The 24,970-nt window shown below is 42.7% G+C and overlaps 2 protein-coding genes across 3 annotated transcripts in view; one reads left to right on the top strand and one right to left on the bottom strand.

The window, feature by feature from the left end:
- The window catches only part of LOC100115534 (3-phosphoinositide-dependent protein kinase 1), a 212,367-nt gene that overhangs the window by 42,318 nt on the left and 145,079 nt on the right, over positions 1 to 24,970 (top strand). The window lies entirely within an intron of this gene.
- Positions 1 to 24,970, bottom strand: part of LOC107981405 — a 130,160-nt gene that overhangs the window by 4,380 nt on the left and 100,810 nt on the right. The window contains exon 1 of one of the 2 annotated variants that reach the window (XM_016987279.3): positions 7,778 to 7,924. The exons of the other annotated variant lie outside the window; for it this stretch is intronic. The gene's annotated coding sequence lies outside the window, so the exon portion shown is untranslated. Of the gene's footprint in view, positions 1 to 7,777; positions 7,925 to 24,970 lie in introns of those variants that run through there. 2 annotated transcript variants of the gene reach the window in all.

Below are 24,970 nucleotides of genomic sequence, written 5' to 3' on the forward strand. Positions count from 1 at the left end.
GAACAGAAAAATAGTGGTATTAGGTGCTTTTAATTACACAAAAAATTCACCAAAAATTAGGCAGAAAATGCTCGTTATTTAAAAAAAAAATGTCTTTGGCATTTACTGGGCATTTAAACGAGGGTCATAATCATGCCTTTTCTACATTTGCAATTCCTGGCTATTTCATATTTAACCAAAAATAACATCGATTTCCTATATTGAAAATGCCCATGTCCTACGTAATTTTTGACCAATTTTAATAGTACATTTTTCTCGCATTAAGGGGGCACACCACCTTTAAAATTAAAATAAAAAATTTTCATTAAGAAAAAAAGTTACATGATAGTTATTTTAAAATTAATCAAAAATTGATAAAAAAATCAGTAATATGCTCATAAAACTTTTTCTATGAAATTTAAACCAAATCCCCTCATTCATGCCATAACTAATATACTTTTAAACAATATCCTGGAGTTAGAGCTCATTTGGGCCATTTGTTCCTTTGGAATCTTACGGTAAGTGAATTATGGACTCCCTACTATACGTAGGTATTATAGAGGTATATAGAAGGTCTAAAACCATCAAAATAAAGGTAATTATGTCTAAGAATAGTAATAAAAATTTGGTTCATTTATATAAGTATTTATACATTTTTAATGAAAATTTTTGATTTTAATTTCAAAGGTGGTATGCCCCCTTAATCTTAGTCATAAACTAGTTTGCTGGCCATTGAAACTATTCCGATTTCTACCAGGGAGAAGTCAGAAAAAAAATGATGAAAAAATGAAAAATTAAATCGTGAATTCACGTAAAATATTAAATAAGTTAATTAAAAACAGAACAACGCATCGAAATAATTGCTTTGAAAGCATTACAATAAAGACAGACTCCCCCGACGAAAATCGCACGGCGGCGCGACGGTTCAACGTCCCCTTGAAAAGCTCGATGTAACGTGCTCCCCGAGCCGGCTGTATACACAAAACATTAAATCGAACTCTGACGGAACAGACGCGGTACTATGTATATACGCGTACACTATACCAGGCGCGAAAACTAAAGTGCAAAAAAACGTTCGCTCTCCCTCTCCGCGGATGACGTTTCGATGACAGAGGCAGAGAGAGAGAGAGAGAGAGAGAGAGAGAGCGACAGGGGTTGCGATATTCAATTTCCCGAAGAGGCCGCAGTGGTTGCGGGATGGTGCTCGCGCGAATTAATTAAAAATGCCGAAGAAGCCGTGTGCCGGTCGATGAATATAGGTGCGGGTGCTCTCTCTCTCTCCTCTCTCTCTCTCTCTTTCTCTCTCGCTGCCGGACGATTGTGGAGATACGTATATATTATATACGTGTGTACGAGTAGCGTCGGTGGCAGCGTCGTCGTCAACGTCGGCGTCGTCGCGAGTAGCATGAGATTGAAACCGGCGAAATTGGAGACCGAGCCTATCCCACTAGCGCTCTCGTTGGAGGTGAATCCTGCCGGATCAATAGCCTCCGTCTGGCCTCACCCTCTACCGCCAACTCTCTCTCTCTCTCTCTCTCTCTCTCTCTCTCTCTCTCTCTCTCTCTCTCTCTCTCTCTCTCTCTCTCGCTCTCATCCCCTCGCCTTTTGCGCAGCCCCCTCTTCTCGCCCCATCACGGGCGCGCTCCTTCTTTCTCCTGCGTCCACGGCACGCCGACTCTCTCTCCCTTCCCCCCCTCGGAGCACCGAGCACGGACAGAGTCGCCGTACAGTTTGCAATTGGGGAACACGGTGTGTCTCTTTCTCCCTTTTTTTCATCGTCTGCTCTTCGCTCGCTCCGTGCTCTCATTCACCCGTTACTCCATTCGCGAGCGATGTCGGCGGCAATGTGTCTGTGCGGCGGGCGGAGGTTGTACCGCGCAAGGGCTGACCCATTTTTCAGCTTTTCACCTGTTTTTTATCTCCCCTTTCGTGAAACCGGAGCCCCGAGCGACCCCTTTTTACGCAACCGACAAGTTCTACTCTGCGGCTGCTGCAGTCGTTTTTATTTCACTTTTTTCCCCTTGCTGGAAAATTTTACGCCAAAGTTCGTCTACGATGTGCTGATTGGAGTAGCTTAATGCTAATTATTTTCACGTCGTTACCGATGCTGATCATTAGTTTTAGGATGATTTGAATACCGATATCAGACGAAAATACTGTTGTCTGAAATAAAAACAGTTAATCATGACTGATTTTATTGTGAAGGTTGAAGAACGTTTCTCGTTTAACTTTGACTTGGAATTAAATTTCATTCGAACTCGTGATCCCATATAAAAAGTTATCGGAACAATCGACGCTGAATAATGAGGGTCGCCAGGAGAAATTTTATCTTGCATTGGACACTCGATTCAATAAAAATTTAACTGCTGCGTACTCCCCTTATAATGGGCAACCAGTTCTATATTCCCTCGAAATGACCAGTAGTCTAGTACAGTATTACAACGCCTTATAGCAAAGTTAACTTTCAGCCCCCAGCGTATCGCACGGAATCTCTCGGCTTTCCCACTTTTTCCTCTGGCGCTCGATACGGCGAAAAGTAAAATCCGCTTTTTTATGGCGATTTCGGCGAAAAATGTCTGGGCGCGCAAAATCGAACGAGCCATGCGACCATAAGGTCACCTCTACTCCCTCGATTCTATCTTCATACGGACACGAGGGGGATGGAACTTCGAAGCGTGACCTTGAAATTTTCAGGCGCTCGGGTGTCTCGTACGATGAAAAAAAGGAGGCTCGCGCCGAATTACAGCAGCGTCAAAATTTTATGCGATCTCCCTCGCCTTTTCTCCGCCTTTTCTCCGCCTTTGCTGATTTATATCTTTGACCAAACGACGGGGCCATTACTCGTTTTTATCGAAGCTTTTTTCACGATACAGGCGCGAATGCGAGTCTATACTCTCTTTTGTAGCCCCTCGGCGAAGTAAATAGGCTGAGATAATTAATATTTTTCAATCTCGCGTTGTATATGAACTGGAAGAGTAAGCGGTCGTATGTTCTTTATAGCTAAAAATGTCTAATCATGAGGATGTATATACATTATAATCCTGTAACTTTGAGGGATGACTTATTTTTAATAAAAAGTCTGAAGTCAATAATCCTCCAATTTTACTGTTCACGGATTAAAAATAAGCAAAAATAATGCTGAAAATCTTTTTATCTAGAAACACTTACTTATCGATATAATTTTGCAGGTGTAGGTGCTAAGTTAAAACGTTTATAACACTATTATATTTCAGCATTTCTACCATTAATAATAACATAATGCTGTTGTGTAAAAGTTGTCCAAGAACGAAAAATCGAATGGTTTTTCAAACATTGTATAAATTAATAAACAAAAAAGAATCGGCCTGTGTTCTCCTATTTCGGAAATTCGTCATCTGCTGACCTCGAAAATCGACGGATTGAGGAAAATGTCCTAATACACTACGAAAGATGCACAGGTATGCTGTCGTGCTGTAACTAAAGTTCCAATACTCTCAACGGGTGGAGGCATCAGTGGCAACGGAAAAATTAACGCATTTACGAGGTCGAAATAAGATGTCGAGCACACAGTAAAGTAACAATAACCCGCGGGGGTGGATCGTCCGTTCTCCGCTACATTCTGGGCGAACGAGGAGGAGCTCGGACGTGTTTATGAAGCCATTGACGGGCTTGTACGGGCGGATATCAGTGGCATCGGAGCAGTCGACAGGGCAGTCGGCGGAGGATGGCAAGAGCCGATCTCGGGGTGGTTGTCGACCAGAGAGAGAGAGAGAGAGAGAGAGAGAGAGAGAGAGAGAGAGAGAGAGAGAGAGAGAGAGAGAAAGAGAGTGGGAGTCCAGGACATATACGGAGGAGCAAAAGATCCCGCTTTTATGACTCATTGACGTACGTACGCGCATGCTTTCCTTGGCTCTCGGGGAGTCGAGCGTCGGGAAGCAGCTGGCTATATGTGTATAATAATCCCGAGGAATGAGCAGGAATAAATCACTCGATTCGTGAGAGGCCTCTCTGATCAGATAGTAGCTCAGCGGAATGAAAGCGGACTTTCCGTCTTGCTTTCGCCGATCGGCGGCGGACCCTCAACTCTCTATACACACGCCTATGCGAGTCGTACGCCGATCACGTTTTCCTCTCCCTTTGCATCAAACTTATGTACCCTTCTCCACCCCCTGCGTCGCCGTCGCCGTCGCCGCCGCCGCCGCCCAACGCGTACACAGTCTTTGTCCCTTGCGTGCGACTTCCACCTCTTGATGTCCCGCGGCGCCCTTCGCTCGTCTCTCTCTCCCGCTCTCGCTTTCCGAAGTTCCTCAAAGCCACTCGACGCGAGGCACTCGATTTTCCCGCCGCTGCCGACGTGCCGACGCGCGTCTACCATTTTACGCGCGCGCCCCTAACGCCATTTTGATTTTCGCGCGTCTATTAGCGCGAGCGGCTCTAAGTGGCCGGCGCGCACCTTTGAGCTAGATCAAAGAAGCCGATCGCTCGCCGCCACCGACGTATTTTTAACGAGCCGCGATTGACGCCGCTCGCCCGCTAAACTGCAGCCCACTGTGTTGGCGCATCTTGGGAGGGAAAACGCACGCGTGACTTTGCGAATTAATTGACGACGAACGAATTGTTAATCACACCTCTGAGAAATCGAGCACAGTATGCGTGGGAGGCAATTTGTCCCGAAATCGCAAAATACCAGGCGCGGAAAACACATTGAGGATGCGATTCGAAACGGCGAGTTATATATTTTTCCCAAGGAATCGCTATGGAGAAAGAGAGCAATTCGCCCTCCTTCGCACGTCCATCCGCACCTTCTCGGCTCATAACGACGCGCTCGTAAATTTCCTCGTGGAAAACGCATAACTCAGCGCGTGAGCGGAATACGCCACTTCGAATTCGATTCATTACCAAATTCCGAAAGTAAGCCCCGCCGCCGGGAAAAGCGAGAAAAGCGAGAGCGACGGACGGCGTGCAGGGAGACGGCTGCGGCTGCAAAAAAGGAGGACCGACTGTGCCACCTCCTCGGGATATTCTATAATTCAGCGCTTCCAGCAGCTTGCAGCCGCCAAATGCGAGTTTTACTTTTAATTCGAGCGTCCTCTAACTACCCTGGCACACGCAGATTATTCCGTGAATTTCCCGCGCGTTATTATACCGAAGGGAGACGGATCACCCGAGAAAAAGAAGAGAAAAAGATTCCGGAAAATTTGCTCGTTGGGAAAAACCAGCTGCCGGCCTTGTTTCGCCCTGGCCGATCATCAATCCTGCGATGCCTCGTGTGTGCGTGTGTATATTCGTATAAAAAAGCGACGGTTCGCTTATACATACACACATTCGTATTATATACGCGCGCAGCTGTATCGTCCCGCGCACACAAAAAAGCTCGCTTCCGTGAAAAATGACGAGGCTTGACCGAGAACTTCCCCCAAAAGTCTACAGAGACGTTCACGTATAAAATAACGCGCGACACACACACACACGGGAAAAGTACAATAAGTGTCCCGCAAACAAAAGTTTGCGGCGCATCGCTGGAAGCAGGCGTAATCGGTAATATAAGACCCGGGAAACCGGACGAGAGAAAAAAATTAAGGGAAAATGAAGGAAGTTTGCTCGCGGCGCTCGTTAATTCTCCTCTCGTCGCGCTGAGAGCACTTTGCTGTTTGAGCTCTTATTCTTTCGGCGGCGGGAAGCGCGTGTCGATAATGCGTATTAAGAACGAAAAAAAATGTAATAGGGATGCGCCCGTCGAGGGTGGCGGGAGAAAGAGAGAAACAGTGCGCGCGCCCCATTGTGCAGGAGCGGCTGCCAAAGCAGCCTGATGCTACTTCATATGTCGTTGGCAATATCGCCAGACCATCGATCATTCCGCTCATCCTAAAGTCTTCTTCTTCTTCTCCTTCTTTTGCCGAACCATACATAGCTATGCTGCTTCTCGGCTATCTGTATGCGTTCCACGAAAATAGGGCTGTAACGGGATGGATTCAAATTGCCCGCGTGCCAACAGTCACGAATTTTCGCATTATCCGCGCTGGTCTAGAAAAAGTTACACGTTTTGCTCCATTTGAGGACGGCTGCATGCGTGGAATCCGAGTGATCCGAGATGTACACGTTGAACGCCGGGGATCTAATTTGTACGTAAATTTTCAGATCTGGTTAGGCCTACATTCTGGACGTGGATGTTCTTTTTTTATACTTCTGCGTGAGTAACGTATTTTCGACGACGTGTTATTCATCTTCTATACGTACTGAAATATATAGAGCTGATGCAGTAGGTCTAGTAGTTTATGAAGTGTTTATAATGAAAGGAATATATGAGCCATTTTACGAGAAGCCGGACACTTTGCAGTCGAAAAATCGAGCTCTTGCAATTTTTACAGCACACTCACTAGGCCAAGCTTTTTACATGCACTTGGGCATACAATATGTAAAAAACATGGATGCCACCTTCAAACCCTATATGCCAACAAAAAGTTACGGGCCAATAACGAATTGCCAAAAATAGCCTTTATTAATGAACAGCTAAGCCCGAAATCTTAATCTTGATCTTTGATATTGTATGTCCAAGCTTATGTAAAAAAAACTTGGTCTGGTGAGTGTGCCTTCAACATTTCAAGAGCTCGATTTTTCGACCGCAAAGTGTCCGACTTCTCGTAGAACGACTTATATCTACTTGGAGCCAACATTGTAAGATAACTAGTTAATTTATAAAGGTGATCGATGTTGCTCTGTTCAACGGAATCCGCGCTTCGAGGAACGGTAGAAAAACGAATCAATGATACCTAAATAAGACTGCATGTACACGGAAGCTATACTCACAACATATAACTGAGGATGTGTACCTATATAATTATATTAATATTTTATGAATCATCTTTTCTTGGAAAACAAAATGCGCACACAGTCTGTATTCACGTACAACTATTGTACGCAAAAGTATATCTACGCCAGTTTAAGATACGTACTTACCAGAAATACTTTAACTTATACCTTGGTACAAAAGTTACACAGTTTTTACGTGACTGCCCAATAGACGCGCCATTTTCGACAGATTTTTAAATACTTCGCACTGCGCAAGAACTTGCAAGTGAAGTGAAAAATAGAAAATAGTTACAATCGGACGCTTGTTACTACTTTTCGCATTTAAATTAGACAAAAAGTCTTAGTGTACCGTATTAATTCATCTAGAATGTTTTTTGAAGGGTAAATATAATTTTTAAGGTGCGCATTAATGAGTGACTTGCACAGATATTTCACTTTCATCAGTATGCGAGCCAGTTACTATCAACGGCGAAATCTCTCATAATCATGCTAAATCCATGATATTGAAGTTTGATGTCTTTTGCATAGAGACTTGTTAGATTATTTAAAAATAGACTGCCATGTCAGTTTTGACTTAACCGTCTTTGTTCGGCTTTTCGCCAAAATATTCAGGTAGGTTTATACATGAGAGTCAAAATCATATCAGCTTGAATGAATTCAACTCAATATATTAAATTAGTACAAATTAAGATGCAACATTTTAGCCCTCTACGTATGATAGTTTTTAAAAGAAAGCAAAATCAAATTCTTAATGATTTCGATTACTTTTTTCACAATTTTATTATGGCTCATTTAAAAACTATTATAAGTAGAACGCTTAAATTTCGCATATATTTAAAAACATTAACCACTACGACCACTACGCCGAAAAATCCGCCACCATATTCGATTCAAAGAAAATGTTCGCTCTTTTAACCAATCCACAATCCATTCCCCAAGTACCTCCAACCGAAGCATTTCCACCTTCCACGTCTCTTCTACCTCTTTCGACACCAGCCGAACTTCTTACCGTCCAATGCACCCTCAGCGACTGACAGCAAATAACCCCAACCGAAGCATCGTCATCTTCAACGACTCTTCCATCTCTAACGACACAAGCCAAACTTCATTCAGTCCAAGCGTCTCCCAACAACCGCATAGCCAACGTCGCCGATCTAGCTCTACAAAATCGGTATTAAAACAGATTAGCCGTTTGCGATTGTAATAAGTAGGATAAGTATAGATCGACAAAATATTATACATACAATATTGTTGCTATTAAATGTAAGTATTCGTGTAAGAACATAATTTGACAAAATATTAATAAAATATGAATACGAATAGGAACCTCTTTAAAAATAGTATTCGATAGGATAAGTATATTGACAAAATAGTTCTATTGACTATAAGAAAATATAATATTGCTCATATGCTTACATTTGTCAATATAACGAGAAATATAGTTTGACAAAATATTAATAAAATAATATCGCTAACAATTTTCAACCATTTATTTTATAATCAACATACATCAATTCCCTGAAAAACATTCACATCTTCTAAAGAGAAAAATAGAGAAAAAATAATACACCTAATACACAAAATCTCTAGCTCTACACTTCAGTAATAAGTAAAGCCGCGTAAATAAGAATAAAGTCTATCTTTCCTCGACCGTCCATTCATCGACATCGCGCATTCGAAAACAAACCGCAAAAACACATCGAAAAGAGAGGAAGAAGAAAAAAATCGCTGCCAATTCTTTGGCACGTAACTTCCTCCAACTTTTTATAGTTTCAATAGATAAAATATTACTTGTCTCGTGCGGCACCCTCGACTCGAATTCGTGCTCAAATCTCACCCTCGTTAGAAATAGCCCTTCCCCCCCCCCCTAGTTGCACAATATACTATTGACTCTCAATTATTTTACTAAAGGAGAAACTTTCTTAGCAAAAGACTATGATAATCAGAAAGAGAATAAGACTATGAGAGATCCTGTCAACATTTTTAAAATTTGGGATGGATGACACTTAGAGGGTTGAGGCGCCCTGCAATCGACAGCCTGTATACGCGGCGCATGGTATTATGTGCCTTTGCTCTTTTAACACATACGTTTTAATAATATATCACAAATATTTGCGTAAATAGTAGTTTTAAGTTGATTTCTATTTATTAGTAATTGTTGTTATGATACATGTATGTCTTTTCTTATTATATAAATTTTTTATTCAAATAATTGTTAATATAATTGTTAATAATTGGTGGTACATACACGTTACATTTATGCACGCTTTTCGCGCTTTCAATTTTAGCGTTAAAATTTACAAATTCAGTGCTTTTTCAAAAAAGTCAATGATACTGTTTATGATTCTCCTTTATTTAGTACTGATCTTCCAACCTGCGCATCAATGCACGGATGACACTTTGAAGTTGCTTACCTATAATGCTTTAAATTGCGGTTGGAACACTTCAATTAGATACTAAGAAATGGCTATCTGCCTTTTGTAGATGACTATATTCTAAGCAATACGCGCTATAAGCGCGTAGAAACTAATTTGTTCAATTATTAAATAATATTCTTTGCTAACATTCTGAAGTTAGCTCTTAGAGCTTCAATTTAAGTCTAATCGCAGTTTTTCCTTTATAGATGGTTGATCTTTAATAGCTTTCTCAAAAAAAGGCTTAGGTATAAGGATATTCAAAATACCAACAAAAAGTTACAAGCCAATCACCATTATTACAAAAAAGTAGTCTATATTACACGCTGATTAATTAGTTACTAGCGGGGCATTCATTTTTCTCCAACTTTAAGCTACAAATGTGCATAAGAGCTTCAATTTAAACAAAATCGTTTAAAATGCTTGTTTCTGTCAAATATTCTAAGCAATTTAAAATAGGGTAAGGTCGTCAAATGTCGGAATGTTGCTACTTTTCAGCCATTTTCAACAATTCTGTTTTCTTTTCATTCGGATTAATATAATCGGCTCTTTGGTATGTAATTCAACCATACACTCACTTAGAACCAATTGAATTTTGGAGAATTGATATGCCTTATTTTTGAAACACAAATCGGTACATCAATTATTTTTAGAAATATTTTCACGGAAAAACAATATTTGGAATTTATAAAAGACAGCTTCAAGAATGCATATACATAAATGACGTGTGGTCAGAATTTGTTCTGTATAAAGTTGTCTCTTGAATGACATGAATAAATAAGAAAAATACATTTGATTTATTTTATGAACAACGCATTTAATGCGTCGAATTATTGTACGAAATCTTTCGCGTTAAGGAAAAAGGTTTATGTAAAGGTGATGCCTCAGGTTATGCAAAGTATAAGTTCAAAGAAGAATTCTACTCGATCAGCAGAGAAACCGATCGCCCATTAGCTCCTGCCATCTGGTGGCCAGAAATATTCCTTTCCCGCCAAATGATATAAAAATAACTAAGGATATAGTATAGGTATATCTGGTGAATCTGCGTACACAGTTGATTATCTTCAAACATTTAAAAAAATCATCACTTTCAGCTACTATTACGTACATTTTTTGCTGTCGGATGCTGAAATTACATAATAATGAAGCAATGACGCAACATCCATGATAAAAAATGCAAATATGCGCAGCTTTTGTTTATTTTTTACTTTTCGTAATCAGAACACCATTACTAACATTTTCTTCTTAAGTAAGCTCAATAACAATCATCTCATGAATAATTAATAAACAACTCTTTCCATTGTGGTAATTCCTTTTTGTCCACCTCTTAAATGGAACAATGGAAAGAAACATCCGTGAACTAGATCACCATGCATACGTACGTGTAAAAACTGATAACACTTCAATATGTTTTTAATTTTTTTTTGCCGACGCGCTGCATGTATGCATAACAGTGCCTGGAAAAACTGTATCCAAACACTTTTTGCTGTACTCTCAAAATTAGAACACATTTGTTGAAAATAAAAATGTCAGAACTACGAGAAAAACTTTGATTAATCTTGCAAAATCGCATCATCAGGCGAACTCATCAAATATTTTATACATCGCAGTAGAGAAAAGGAAACTGACTAAAACGCTCTCGATGGAAACTGAGAATACCTCGTAGTCTGCAAATGCAAAAAGTTTGAAGAGGTCCCCTAAATTTTCATCCCTAGAAATACTTCCACCTTCAGTTCCATCCGTACTGGAAGGGAGTGTCTGATAAAAAGTGAAATCGAGCCCAAACTGATACTACGCTCATACACATACTACGCTACTTTCAAACACTATAATACAGCGCACCACGAAAAAAAAGATGTAGAGTCGCATGGGAACGTAGAGTCTTAATAGTCTCTCTGTTTCGTTCGCCCCCCAAAAATAATTTCTCCACTAAGACGTTAAATCGAGATTAACTTTGCGAAAACACTGCCCCTCCATATTCAGCGGCGTTGAGGGAGCGAGGCTTCTTGTTTCTGAAATGTATATGCGCTATGGAAGAGTGCTATCCTCGAAAACCTCCGATGGTATATGTATGCTCCAACGGCGCCCCAAACACTATACGTCGCGCGCGAGTCAGTGCCTTCGCCTTTTCGCCTCCCCTTCTTCGCTCTCTTTCTCGTTTACTCTACTCTTCGTCGCTTGTGCATAAACTTTTTCTCCCGGTCCGACAGCAGCAGCACCGCCCGTGCGCGCGTATAATAAAATGAAATTTCGCGCACACCGGACCGGTAAGATGCGTTCGTCGGAGGATATAGTTTCCTGTCTTAATTATCGTCGCTTCGTTAAATTTCTACGGCGGAGATCGACGCGCAGCGAATTGTGACGCCTCGCGCGGCCTATAAGAAGTTGTAAAAAGAGCTTGTCAAAACGGATGGAGAACGAGCGGGAGTATGGGCGGAGAGCGAGAAAAATAACTAGCGGAAAAGGCGCGAAGAAGAAAAAGCGCGCGAGTGTGTGGAATGGAAAAGTCGCACTATACACGCGAGTGTAATAATGAAGAGGGGAGGCCAGACTTGAAAAGGCGGCTGAAGAATAATGGGAAATTCATTGAGGACGAAAAACAAACGCTCGCAAGACAGAGAAGCGTCAATGGACGGCGATGGAGGGAGAGAGCATACCAGATTCTCGAGCTGGATCGATCTGGCGAAAATGAGAAAAGTGGAAAAGTGAATATTGCGGAAAAAATGGATGGGAAAATAAAGGACGCCGAGCAAATAAAGCGGGGGGCGGGGAAAAAAGTCGGGGAGAGAAGAGTCCTTTACTTCACGAAATTAAAAACCGGAGGACGTAAACATCCAGACGTTGAACGGCTGGCCCGCTCGTTTTATCTCTTCTCTCATTTTCCATTATATGGTCTATGGACTCGATGTCCTCTCTTAAAAAAATGATGGCCTTTGTTGTGAAGCATTTAATACGTGATTCTAATTGGTTGCTGGTTGGTTGCCTAGGCAACGAGATCAGAACCACGCTTTAAATTCATAACCCTCAAAACAGTCATAACTCATAACCCTGGTAGAAATGTTTAAGGTGTTTAAAATGAAATGTGGAAACCTTGATAACAGATAAAATATATGTAATATAACTAGCAAGAAATTTTAGTAAAAATTAATCATTACTAAGAGTGTGTAGTATTATCCCTAACCCTATTTGAAGTAGTAATAAAGTGTGTGAATATTATTTAGTTTTTTTTTAAATGTCAGTGAGAAGTTCAATTAAAAGAATAAAGAGTTTGAAGATATACTGTGTCTCTGTGCCGAAAGTCGCCCCGGTGAGGTTTGAGAGGTGAATTTAAAAAAAAGTTCAGTATCCGAGTCAGTAAGTTTAAGTCTATCATTATACAATGCTCTTTGAATTGTAAAAAGGCTACTAGACAACTAAAATATGACACTGCCACTTCCTATGTTACCTAGAAATATGTAACCTAGATGATTCTGATTTTTAAACTGTTTTCGTTCATATTTTCACATCCAGGCTCATGCGAATTTTTTAATTGAGCAGGTCAAATTTTACTTATAGCCAGTTACGCAGAAACTACTATCTCTAGCACATTGTATTTCTGGTTTCTAGCATATTTTTACATGGAGAAAGTGATAAATGCATATAGATTACTTTTGTGATTGTGGAAAGATATTTAAAGTTGAATCAACGTTAACTGAAATACTTTTGTGTTCGACTACAACACTGATGTGAATGCAAACTCATGCTATACGACTAAATAATTATCATGGGTGTTGTAGTCGAACACAAAATTATTTCAGTTAACGTTGATTCAACTTTAAATATCTTTCCACGATCACAAAAGAAATCTATATGCAAAATATGAGCTTTCTAGACTTGTTAGTTTTCGAATGAGAAAAAATGCAAAAATGGAGTAACAGGTATCGGTCTCAAAATCTCTCACAACTGTTAAAAGTCAAAATTCTAATTAATGCCTTGACAAAAAAGCTAAAATACTTATCACTTTTTTCATGTAAAAATACACTGGAAATCAGAAATACAATGTGCTAGAGATGGTAGTTTCTGTGTAACTGTCTGCAAGAAAAATTTGATACGCTAAATTAAAAAATTCATATGGGCCTCGATGTGAAAATATGAATGAAAACAGTTAAATCATAATCATGTAGGTTACATGTTTTCTAGGTAGCATAGTAAGTATCTGTGTAAAATTTCAGTTGTATAGCTTTTTTATAATGCAAATAAATGGCATTGTAACGATAGACAAACCCACTGACTCTTATACTGAACTTTTCTTCAAATTCACTATTCGAACCAATGATGACGACATTGAGCATTATTAATATATTTATTAAAAAATAGTTTTGAGGGATTTATTAACATGTTACATGCTTATAAAATATTAGCAGACGTTAGTGTGCCGCACAACACTTATAATAGATTTTCTACCAGTGTTATTAGATAGAGATAGAATCAAGAGCGCGCGAAGCGCGCCTTTATTCCTAGTATATATAAATAACCGGCGAAACATGAGTGATATTTCTAATCATATACGTATTACAATTCAATTATATTAGTAGCCAAGCAGTCAAACCGACCGTGATATCCCGAAATATTTTAATTGCAATGATCGTTAAAAATCATTTAAACGAAACGCGAAGAACACTCGACACGGTGGACCGCTGTAGTAAAAATATCCGAGTGTGCGACTAATTCGCGGATGTTGCATATCGTATACAACGCTTAAAATTGCTGTCAATCAATTAACCGTGCATATTTTTATAAACGATTCGTTAGTAAACAGAGAATCGACCCGGTATTTAAATCCGAGCGCTATAAACGAAACTTGTTTTTCACCGGCAACTCGATCTCGTCGTACCAAAAGCGAATTACGAATAAAAGCAACTGTTTTTCTGCAGCAAAGACGCGGGGCGGGCAGCGTCTGCCATCGTCAATATACGCCCGGCTCTCCTCCTCTCCGATGGCAAAATAAAAACGAGAGAAGTAAGAGAAACGAGGAGAGACAAGGACACCCAGGGAGTTCAGAGCACCCCGAAAATGTCATTATACGCAGCAGCTCGCTCGGCTCTCCTCTCCGGGTCGTAGCCCGAGAAACCGGCGCGCCGCGACGAGGAGCGAGAGAGAGAGAGAGAGAGAGAGAGAGAGAGAGAGAGAGAGAGAGAGAGAGAGAAGACGCCACACACGCCCGTGCACCCGGGCACGTTGCAGCGACGCGGCGCGGTTTCCCGCGCGCGCCAACTGCAGCTGCTCCGCGATTGGCCGGATGACCCTGGATGTGGGGGCTCCCGCCGTTATTCGGCCTGGCGGGGCGAGAATCGCGCGAGGGGAAGTGACGCGTCGGCGCGAGAGGGATGCGGCGGCGGGAGGGAACGTGTGGAGGGGTCAAGCTGCAGCAGTGACGACGTAGTATACTACGCGCTCGAGTCGTATAGTACGAACATACGTATATCTACCTACAGCGTTGTACGAAAACGTGTGCGTGGCGTGGAGCGGGGAGGGAAGAAGTGCCGCCGGCGCGGCGGAAGGGCAGGAGGGGGGAGCGCGAGTGTAGTGCCCCGTAGGGTAGCGTCCATTGATCCCTGACTGGCGTGCGCGCGCGAACGAACGAACGCTCCCTTTGCCCCGCGCGACTTTCCTCGGGATCTCCCGCGATTCCCATCGACGCGACGGGCAGGGCCGGCGGCACCGCCTGTGAGGCGCACGCTTTCCTTTCTGCTTCCTTCGCTGGAGATTAATTTTTTTTCGTATTATACGCAGACACTCCTTTTTTTCATCTCGCTCGTTTTGTGCACCGCTCATTCGGCCCCTCTTTTCCTCGTTCGCTCTTTCGCATGCACCTCGTTTGCGCCTCCTTATTCTGCCGCGCAAGTTCTGTCGTACCTATTTCGGAGTCGCCGCGCGTGTTTCGATATAGAGAAGGAGAGGAAGAGGAGAGATCGGGTAGCCGACAAGGTAGAAGGGCTCTCGAGTTTTTGATAATGAACTTATCGGGTGTCGCCGAAATTACTTTATTTGCGAGCCGCAGTTCGTTCGGCTTGAATATATCCAATCAGACTGCTGTATTCATTTCTAAAAACAAGTGCACTTCAAATAGAATGATATGAAGTCGAGTGTACTATTTGAACAATTTCAGTAGTAACAGACAAATTGCGTTTTTTTTCTTCAAAAATATGAATGTCGCTTTGAACCCCTAATTCCCGGCATGCACACGCGATTATGATTTTCGTGTTCCTTGAAATACAACCCTCTATTTACATAATACCAAGAATATCCTCTATCTAATCTGCGGTGTACTTAAAATATACGACAATTCTGCGGCTACGATGTGACATGGTGTGGCGGTATAGGGTGAACTGCACCCCTGGCCTCCTTCTGGCAGAACACATTTGAGATATGTCTGATACTTTTTGCCCGCTGCGAGGGGAGGCTCGTGTTGATGAAAAAAGTCAAGATAATGACACGCAGGAACACGTTTCGGGACATCTGAAATCAAAATGCGTCAGCCGGCGCGTGCGCTCGCCGGAATATGCGTTTATGCAGAAGCTCGAAGACGGGCTTACGCGAGCTGCATACACGAAAGTTTTGACTAATTTTGATTAATCATGTCTCATTTTTCTTGCTGTGGGTAAATACGTTATCGTGAAACCGTATCGTGAGCAAACATCACTCTTTACGACGCAAAATATATTTAATCATACGCTTACTGAAAAAATAATCACAATTACTGTGCTTGATCAACACTCGATATTAATGAAAAATCGAACCTGCAACTTTCAAAAAATTCTAAGTACTAATATTATAATGCCTATATAACAGTTAATTTTTTTAAATTCTCATTCTCGTTCCAAGCATTAATTTCAAAATTGTCCGGTACCGAAAATCGAGTATCCGTAAAAGAAGACGACTGTTGCATAACGTATCCGAGACGCGCGGGAGAGAAAAATTCAATCGGCTGCAGCGAAAAAGAGAAGCTCGTCGCAGCGCTGCACTGGCGCGGGGTAATGTAACGTTACAAGCTCTGCGTCCGGCCCTGGATCCGAGCGAAAAGCGTCGACCACCCTCGTCGCTGCCGTCGCTGCCGCCGCCGCCGCCGCCGCTGCCGTTACTTCGGCGTTCGATACAGCCAGTAACTCACACCCGATTCACGGCGGCATATACCTAGTAGCGCTGGCGGTTGGAGCGCGGTTGGCGGGAGATCACCGATCGAAATTACGCTTTACACGTCTCCAACATCACGCTCTCGATATTGTGCTGTCCGCCACTTGATTTTTCGTGTAATTTTACAGCGGAGACGTGATAGAGATGACGGCGTTTGACAGTGGCGGGTCGGAGCTGTTGCTATGATATTCGCATGGAAACGTTATAATTTTTGTTTTCATTTATCGTAGAATATCTGGATGCAATTTTTTATCATCGCCCATCGAATATTCATCGTCCCAACCGCCTCGCAAAGTATTAGCATCTAAATTCATCCTCTCGAATCGCAATCCCAACTTTTTCCCTCGGCAATCTCTTGCGCGCCCGAAAATTCTAATTCGATTATACACTCTCTCCGTGTAAAACAGTGAAAATCTTCACTATTTATGCAGTGAACGCATTTTTCACTGTTGAAATGGTGAGAAAATCACTATTTTGACACCAAGATTCAATTTAACTTTTAGAACAGTGAAAATATGACTATTCTAATCAGTGAAACGCTAACATAAATACTATTTTGTCAAGTGAAAATTTTACTTTTGAATAAGTGAATCTGATTCTCGAACATCGAATTTCCATTCGAGTAGTAAATTAAATTTTTTTTTATTTTGAGGTTAGGATTCCGTTTTTTGTTTTCAAAACGATGCGCCCTTCCTACAACTCCATAAAGCTAGAGAATGACGTCTACAAGTAAGCCTTTTACAAAAATCTACGGAGCGCACTTTCTAGAGTCCGTTATCGCCGACCCCGAACACCTAGACAGCATTTACGAGGGATTCTCACGCCTAGACACGAAAAACTATGTAGCGTACTAGATAGCTGCATACTTGAGGCATTTATTTATTCGTGAAGCAATCGTTCGAAAATATAACCTCCAATTGAAGAGCTCTCGGTGCTTATGGGGTAGGTGGAGTTGAGGTTTTGTTTTTAGATGAAAAATTATCACCTCCGCTTGCTTTCTTTCTAAGTATGTGCTGCGCATAAAAACCGAAGCTCGAGGTATACTATGCTATTATTTATGGATTGCCGTTATTCGTTATTAATTTTAGTTTATACATGTTGAAGTACTTAATATATCAGATCTGAAATTTTGAACGTAATAGTTCAGTTTAGGTAAACGGATAGCACGCATGACTACCACGCTGATGACCCAGGATCGATTCCCGCCGCCGACAAAAAATTTAATTTAATTTCTTTGTTTCTAAATAATAGAATATTCATACCAAATTAATACAAATTTATAATAATAAGTCTAAAATAAATTAAACAAAGAAAGAAATTAATTTTTTTGTTCCTCAGTGTACATTTCTAATCGATTTAAAATCCGACATTTTCACTGATTTAAGCAGTGACCGTTTCACTAATTCATTCAGTGAATAGTCACTATTTGGCAGTTGCATACTTTTCACTGTATAAATTAGCGCATATGCACTATCAATCAGTGAAATTTCACTATTTTACACGGAGAGAGCAGAGCGTGTAATTTTTATCGTGCCACGAGCGAAAGAGTTTAAGCGTCATGTATTCCATGGCACTCGCCCCCTCTCTCCGAAAGCCCCCTCGTTGGTTCGAAACATGGCAGCCATGGCGGAAAATCCTGGGGAAATAAAAGGAGAGACGAAAATGCAATAAAATCATCGTGCGAAAACCTTGTACGCCTCTGCAAATCCCCCGATTAAAATCGCTTTTTCCCAAATTCAACAAGTCCCGCATCCTCCGCTCGAGCCGGTTCTCCCTTTTCAACGAGCGCCGGAGTAAAAAACGGAGGGAGGAGTTACATCGACGAAACTGCGCGACGAGTAGAAATAAAAAATGAACCCACGCATTCGCAGCGTGTACGCCTGCAAAAAACAAAAGTCGAAGGCACACAGACAGGTGAATCGCGAGCTGGTGGAGCAAATTGCGCAAAAACTGGGCTCGCAGGTTAAAAATGAGGACAAAACGTTTGGAGCACGTAAAAAAGAGAGTCGGAGTGAGGGAGAATACACGCAGTCTGATTTCGCGCGAAATCACGGCGCATATTCGGCATGTCGTGGCCGGGAGAGAGTCGGAAAGCTAACAGGCTCGGAAAATTTTTGGCCGCGCTACTGCGCAGTTACACGAGCAGGCCAGACGGGGAAACAGGGACACTCGTATACAGCGTGGAGCGAGCGAGACGAGCGTGGACAGCTGCGCGCTCTGCTTTTTGATGCAGCGGCAGCAGCAGCAGCGAGAGAAAAGCGGATAGCGAGGATGAGCTGGCGCCGTCGCTTCGAAAACAGGCGCATATGATGTGCAAGAGCGAGACAGCAGCGGCGCAGCCGGGGCCTCGCTTGCATCGGAAAGTAGGTAGCGCGGCTGTGTTTACAAACAGGAGGGCTGCAGCCAGTCTGCCGCGCCGACGACGCTGGTTATTGCCCCTTCTTCCCCGAAGCGCTGCTCGATATATGTACGACGAGTCGCGCGCCCTTCTTTTCCCCCTCTCCGGCGAGTGCCCCCTCCATCACTTCTTCATCTTCTTCTTCGCGTCGTCTGCTTAGCGAGAAGTGTGCGCTGTGTGCCGCACGCACAATGCCAAGGCGCGCGAGAGAGAAAGAGGCATCGAGCGTTTTGCCATTTTCCTGGCTCGTTACTTTTGTTATTTTGTTGCGCAGCCGACGCCGTATACATTGTGCGGACGCGAGCTGCCGCGTTTTATGCGCGCCGTAACCTCGAGAGCGAGAAGAGGGCAGAAGGGGAAGCACAGGGTTCAATGGTCAGGGTCTTCGGCTTGTTTGGACGCCTGGCGGCCGTGTTGTCTCTCTTTTTTCTCTTCTGGCTCGATTATATATTTCGACGCAACTTTGTTTTAGGCACCGGCTGTTCTTCTATGACTTGCATATAATGCCCTCAGAAGAGGGGGGGGGGGAGAGTGTTTTGGTATGGGGTCGCGTTGACGCGCTGCAGAAGTCTGTAGATCTATATGGACGCAATCGAAACGACTGTTTCTACTTACACCAGTAGAACGAGGCAGGAGGGGACGCGTCGCGCTGTCTCTTGTTGCGGAGCTGCGCGACGCTCTGATGCGCGCTTCTCGAATGGCCATTAAATTAAAACGTGTTTTTTAATATTTCGCTTCGTGAACTTGAATGTCTGGGCTGGTGGGTTTATTTTGCAGGCGATGTTTTGAAAACAGCCGCGGCCCTATATATAAGTATTTGCGCCAGGCGACTCGCGATGCATTCGTGCTATGCGGAATCGGCCTTGGCGCGTTGCAGTGTATTAGCGAAAGCCAATTAAGCCGGGGAAATATGCGCGGCAATTTAAATAAGTGGGATTGTACTTGGAGAAATTTGCTTATCGTCTCGGAATCTTGCGAAGGAATTCAGAGCTAACGAACGAATATGATTTAATCAAAATAATGTTCGCTTTCAAAGCGTCAGTTTTGATGTTTGTCGCTTGCAGAAGGAGCTTTGCACAACTTTTTCCGGATATTTTTCAGTTTCAAGGGAAACTCTTCTAGTCTTTCTCGACGAGAAAATTCTGCGGAAGGATGTTTTCTCTCGCGTTATATTCTACCTAAAAGTTGCGATCGCTCCATCTTGAAGGACTTCTAAGTATTTGTCGTCTGATTGATCAGTTAAAAAAGGGCGCGTTTGCAATTCGATTTTAAATTCGAAGTTGTATTTTAAATTTTATAATTAAGGCAATAATACTTGAAGAAATGAGATATTAGGATGGTATCGTATTATTGTGTTCAAAAGTTGCTGATATTTACAATTTTACGACTTCAGGCAGTGCACGACATATCCTATGAAACTTAAATGTATAAGTTTCTAACCTCAAATAAAAGCTTTCTACTAACTCTACTTGACCTTAAAAATTAAAAAATTAAAACGTGAGGAGCGTATACGGTTATTGCAGTGGACGCAGCCTGATAAGTATATTCTTAGAATATGGTTCACTCTGGGAGGATAAAAAAGAAGCTGTATACTGCTATACATGCTATCCTTCTCTAAAAAGGACATAGTAATCATTCTATTCGTTATCTAATTGGCTATTCGTTTTACTTCGGAATGTCTGCGTATGTTTGAATTCCTAATCTCAAAAAGTGAAAATTGAGAAAAGGTGATAGAAAGGGATATATTTCGTTGTATTGCCGTATTTTGAATAAAACTTAATTCTGATGTACATAACGTACGTGCGGACTGCTAGGGCGATATAAATATTGAAACAAAACGGCTTTTTGCGAGCCCTTCTTTTCTCTCCGTCTTTCTGAAAGGTGAAAATAGGTGGCGCATGGACGTTTTTCATCCCGCTCGTAATGATATGAGCGCCGAATCTAGATATAGTGGTCTGCCACCCATACTAAAACTGCCTTGTTTGACCTGCTGGTTTCGCCCTCCTTGCTACAACTGCGCACGAAGCTCGTCTTGAGTCGCTAGTATTTAAGAACTGGTCAAAAAAAAAAGGTACACACGTGGAAGAAAAAGCCGTTTTTATAGGTAAGAATTTTCTTCGTCATTCCTTACGTCCTGATAAGCTTGTCGCAATTCAAATCAGTCAGTTTTTTAAAGCCTTAGAGTCGAGTCGAGTTGCGCAATGCGCAACTCTCGCGTACGACTCAAATAGAAGAGCGATTGCTAAGATTTTGTTTACACGCAGCGCGAAGGTGATGAGCATCGATATGCATTGACCTTGAAGATTGCGCAGGTATATACAAAAATAGCCTTAGCATTTGTTATGCACCATACATGCTGTTTTCGGCCAGTGTGGTTGCGGAAAAATCCTTGTTGTTGCGGCGAGCCGAGTTGGTATCCGATCTGTCTATACAACCGAACAAATTTTCCAAGCGGAAGCGATGCAAGCCAGCCAAACTGATACAGTCCGCTACTGTTGTTGTTTACTTTCTGCGAGTGGCATTGGTTGATCGATTGCCCAAATCGTACTTACTATTATGAAGATATTTATGAGATAACTCGAAAGCGGAGAAAATCCGCTCCGAGAAATCATGAAAAAATCAGAGCGCCGCGTACGCTGCCAAGGAAAAAGCTTTCATTCCAAAAGTCTCAGCCGTGCGGTCTGCATCACACATTCGATACTTTTTCCTTCTTATTGTTCGAGTGTCTGGTCGGAAAACGGAAAGAGCGAGAGAGAGAGAGAGAGAGAGAGAGAGAGAGAGAGAGAGAGAGGGGAAGAGCAAACGAGCGAGGGAAAAAACGAATATCCACGTGGATCGCTCGCGGAATGTCTCATCCTTCCCTCGCGGGGGTGGCTCCGGAAAATCCAACGGAATCATTCTCCGGGAAAATATAAGAGGGGGCGAAAATCCCTTCGGTTTCTCCTCCCGAAATAGGTCAGAAGCTCGATAGAAATTTGCACGTGTGCGGCTCTCGGATCTCGCAGACACCGCAGCTTCGGCGTCCTTCTACACTGGCCTAGTCTCCGCAGTGCATCTCTCGCCCCCCGCGAGGCCTTTCTCTCTCGCTCGGCAAATCCACGCGGCGAGTGTTACGGCTCGGCGTATATGCGACTGCAGCGCGGCTAGCGCGCGCGCGCGCGCGAGAGAAAGAGAGAGAGAGAGAGAGAGAGAGAGAGAGAGAGCAACAATCGTTAAAAACAAGGTTATATGCCTCGGCTAGAAATAGACGGCCTAGCCAGCGCCACGGCGCGCGTGCTAGCTATTCTTAGTGCAGCCGCCGCCGCCGTCGTTGCAGCGGCCCGACTTTCATTTATCATCTGGCCGTTTGCTTTGCAATTACCGTTGCGGCCGTCTGCGGTGTTTTGCCTGCTGCTGCAGATGCTTGACTGCGGCTCTGCAGCTCCGACGCGAGAGCGACAGAGAGCGAGAGAGAGAGAGAGAGAGAGAGAGAGAGAGAGAGAGAGAGAGAGAGAGAGAGGCCAATTGTCGCGCGGGCCCCTTTTTTGCCGTAGACACCCTGACGGGACAAGTGGACCAGACGCGCCGACATTGTTCGATCACTTGTTTCAGCGCCTGTATACCCCATACAACTAGCTATGACTGTATAATGCTGCACAGGTACTCGTATACGACCGCAAGCGAGATGAGTTTGAGCGGCTACTTTGAAACGCGGGCGCGCGTTCGGATTTATTTCGTTTTCATTTCGTTTATTATTTACAAAGTCCTAATGGCCGGGGATTTTCGCTTTTTGAAAAGAGTACATAACGTACGGGCCTTTATGGGCTCATTAAAGCCACTTTAACAGGATGAATATCTTACAGCGGTCTTATTATATAATTAAAATGATGAAAGTGAAAGGATTCACGAGAGAGAGAGAGAGAGAGAGAGAGAGAGAGAGAGAGAGAGAGAGAGAGCAAATTTCTATTAGCATATACAGCGGGCGAATAACGTACGGATCACGCAAGCGCGCGAAGTAAAATCTGTTCTGGGAATGCATAGTTACAAAAAAATTGATGTCTCGTTACCTCCGATGAAAACGTTGTTGATAGCAAAAAATGTATGTTCGGCATTCTCGAAAAAGAAACCAATACTTTAGTGATTGCCTCACAGTAGCGGAGTGAAATCTTGGCGTGATTTTTTTTTTCGGAGTCTGTTCTCATTTTCTCAACGTACCTTGTCTTGTCTTCTGACGATATTTTCATGTTTTTAATGTTTTAGAGTACCTGAAAAATTCAGATGGTAAAAACGTGTCCGTCATAGAATGTTTTTCTCATTATTTCAGACGGAGATGTTTGCTTATTTGAATAAGAATATTCATTGCACTTTTGAGAACAGAAATTTTATAAATTTGAATCTTTCAGGATATATTACCATTCATTTACTTTCACAAATTATAAGAAGATAGTACATTTTTTTCATGTCTGTATTATTAAAATTCATATTAGTTTCGACCAATTCAATAACTTCCATTTTAAAAAAGCACAAAATTATTCGTGTTTTTTACCATTAAAAATAAATTTTTTAACTCATCAAAATGAGTATATTAGTATAATGAGGAATTACGATTGTTTATTATCGAAACGGCATTGATTTTTGAATTTATAATTTTTTGCACTTCTAAAATATCTTTATGTTAATCTTCATTATAATGTGTGTCCAAAAAGGCATTTTTCTGATCTGATGAATTGAAAAGTGGTGCTTTGTGGCTCCATTAATGTATATGAAATGCGAGTCGTAGATTCTCCAATACTGTGAATATTTTAATACCACCTATCACAAGCTCTCCGGCAATACGTTATAATCCAAAATACACATACACGGGATAATCCACATTTCCTAATTATTTTAAATCATCAGGTATAATGCTTAAACCAATCCCGCGTCCATAGCAAAATACGTCCGAGACCGTAGATATATATCAAGCGTAAGCCGATTAATGAATCACGTTCACGTGGCAAAAAAAAAACAAAAAAAAAACAAGCTCACCGAACAAAGATAAACAGTGCGGAAGATCCGCGCGACGAAACAACGCAAATCCGCCGCGTGTATATACGCCAAAGCGTCCGCCGGTAGTATTCTCGCAAATCGCGTAAAAGTCCTCTCCGGCGTTATAAGCATCGCAATAACGGTTTCGGAATTAGCATCTCTCTCGTCTCGGAGGATGTTAATTAAGGCGCGCACTACCTGCTGGACCGCCAAAGAAGCTGTCGGCTCGTTTCTCCGACCTTTTCGCTCTATGTGCTTGTATACTTGTGTCTGTCTATAATTGCTCTAGCATACGTCCCGACTATCCGCGAGTTCACACGCCGCCTGTTGTACGCATGAATAGATTGGTTAGTTTTTCGAGGCGAAATATTGACCCGATCGCTCGCGGATCGCTTGTTCTCTATACGTATAGCGGCGACGACTTTCACTGTATATTTCATCCATCCGCACGATCTGTCTCTCTCCGTCTGCCTTATACCTCTTTTTTTGCCGATCTTTCAAATGCCGCGCGGGTTACCTGCTTCTTTTGTATCCGATTCCGCGTATACGTCTCCATCTTTCGGAGGTGCGCCGCGGTGTATTTTTAGAAACCCATACCGCGAGCCGCTGTAACATTCATCGTGCCTTATTGAATCGGGCATTGTACAGCGCGGCTACACTTTTCTTTTGATTCTCGCGCGCGCGTGCAAATAAATGATGCAACGCTTGTTTGCGTAGGGCAAACATCCGAGTGCTGCACTCGACTCGGGGGCAATATCGCGCTCACGAGGAGGAGGAAAAAGAAAGGCAAAGCTGCACTTGGCTGTTCACAAAAGACAGTATGCTGTCGAATAAACATAAAACAGGGCGCGCGCAGACTCAAAAGTAAAAGCTCTCGTCGGCGAGGGCGGCGCTGGCGGGAAATAAAGGGTTTAACGAAGTAAACCGCGGAGGCGGCGCCTCGGAGGTGAGGGAAAATTGAAAAGTACAAAGGCGGTGGCGATTACGGGATTCGATTCGTCGGAAGGAGATGAAAAAAGAAGCAGCCTACGCCGCCGCCACAACAACTGAACAACAACTGCACTCGAATAAGCCGCGAAAAAGAGCGAGAACAGCGATTCACTCTTCCGCGCGCGGCGCTGAGCGAACTCTTGCAGCTAGATGAGAAGGAGAGAGCAGTTTTATCCCTTGGCAGTCAGACGCAGGGATCGCGCCCTTGCAGTCCTGCCTC

This window comes from Nasonia vitripennis (genome assembly GCF_009193385.2).
Source record: "Nasonia vitripennis strain AsymCx chromosome 1 unlocalized genomic scaffold, Nvit_psr_1.1 chr1_random0009, whole genome shotgun sequence".
NCBI lineage: Eukaryota > Metazoa > Arthropoda > Insecta > Hymenoptera > Pteromalidae > Nasonia > Nasonia vitripennis.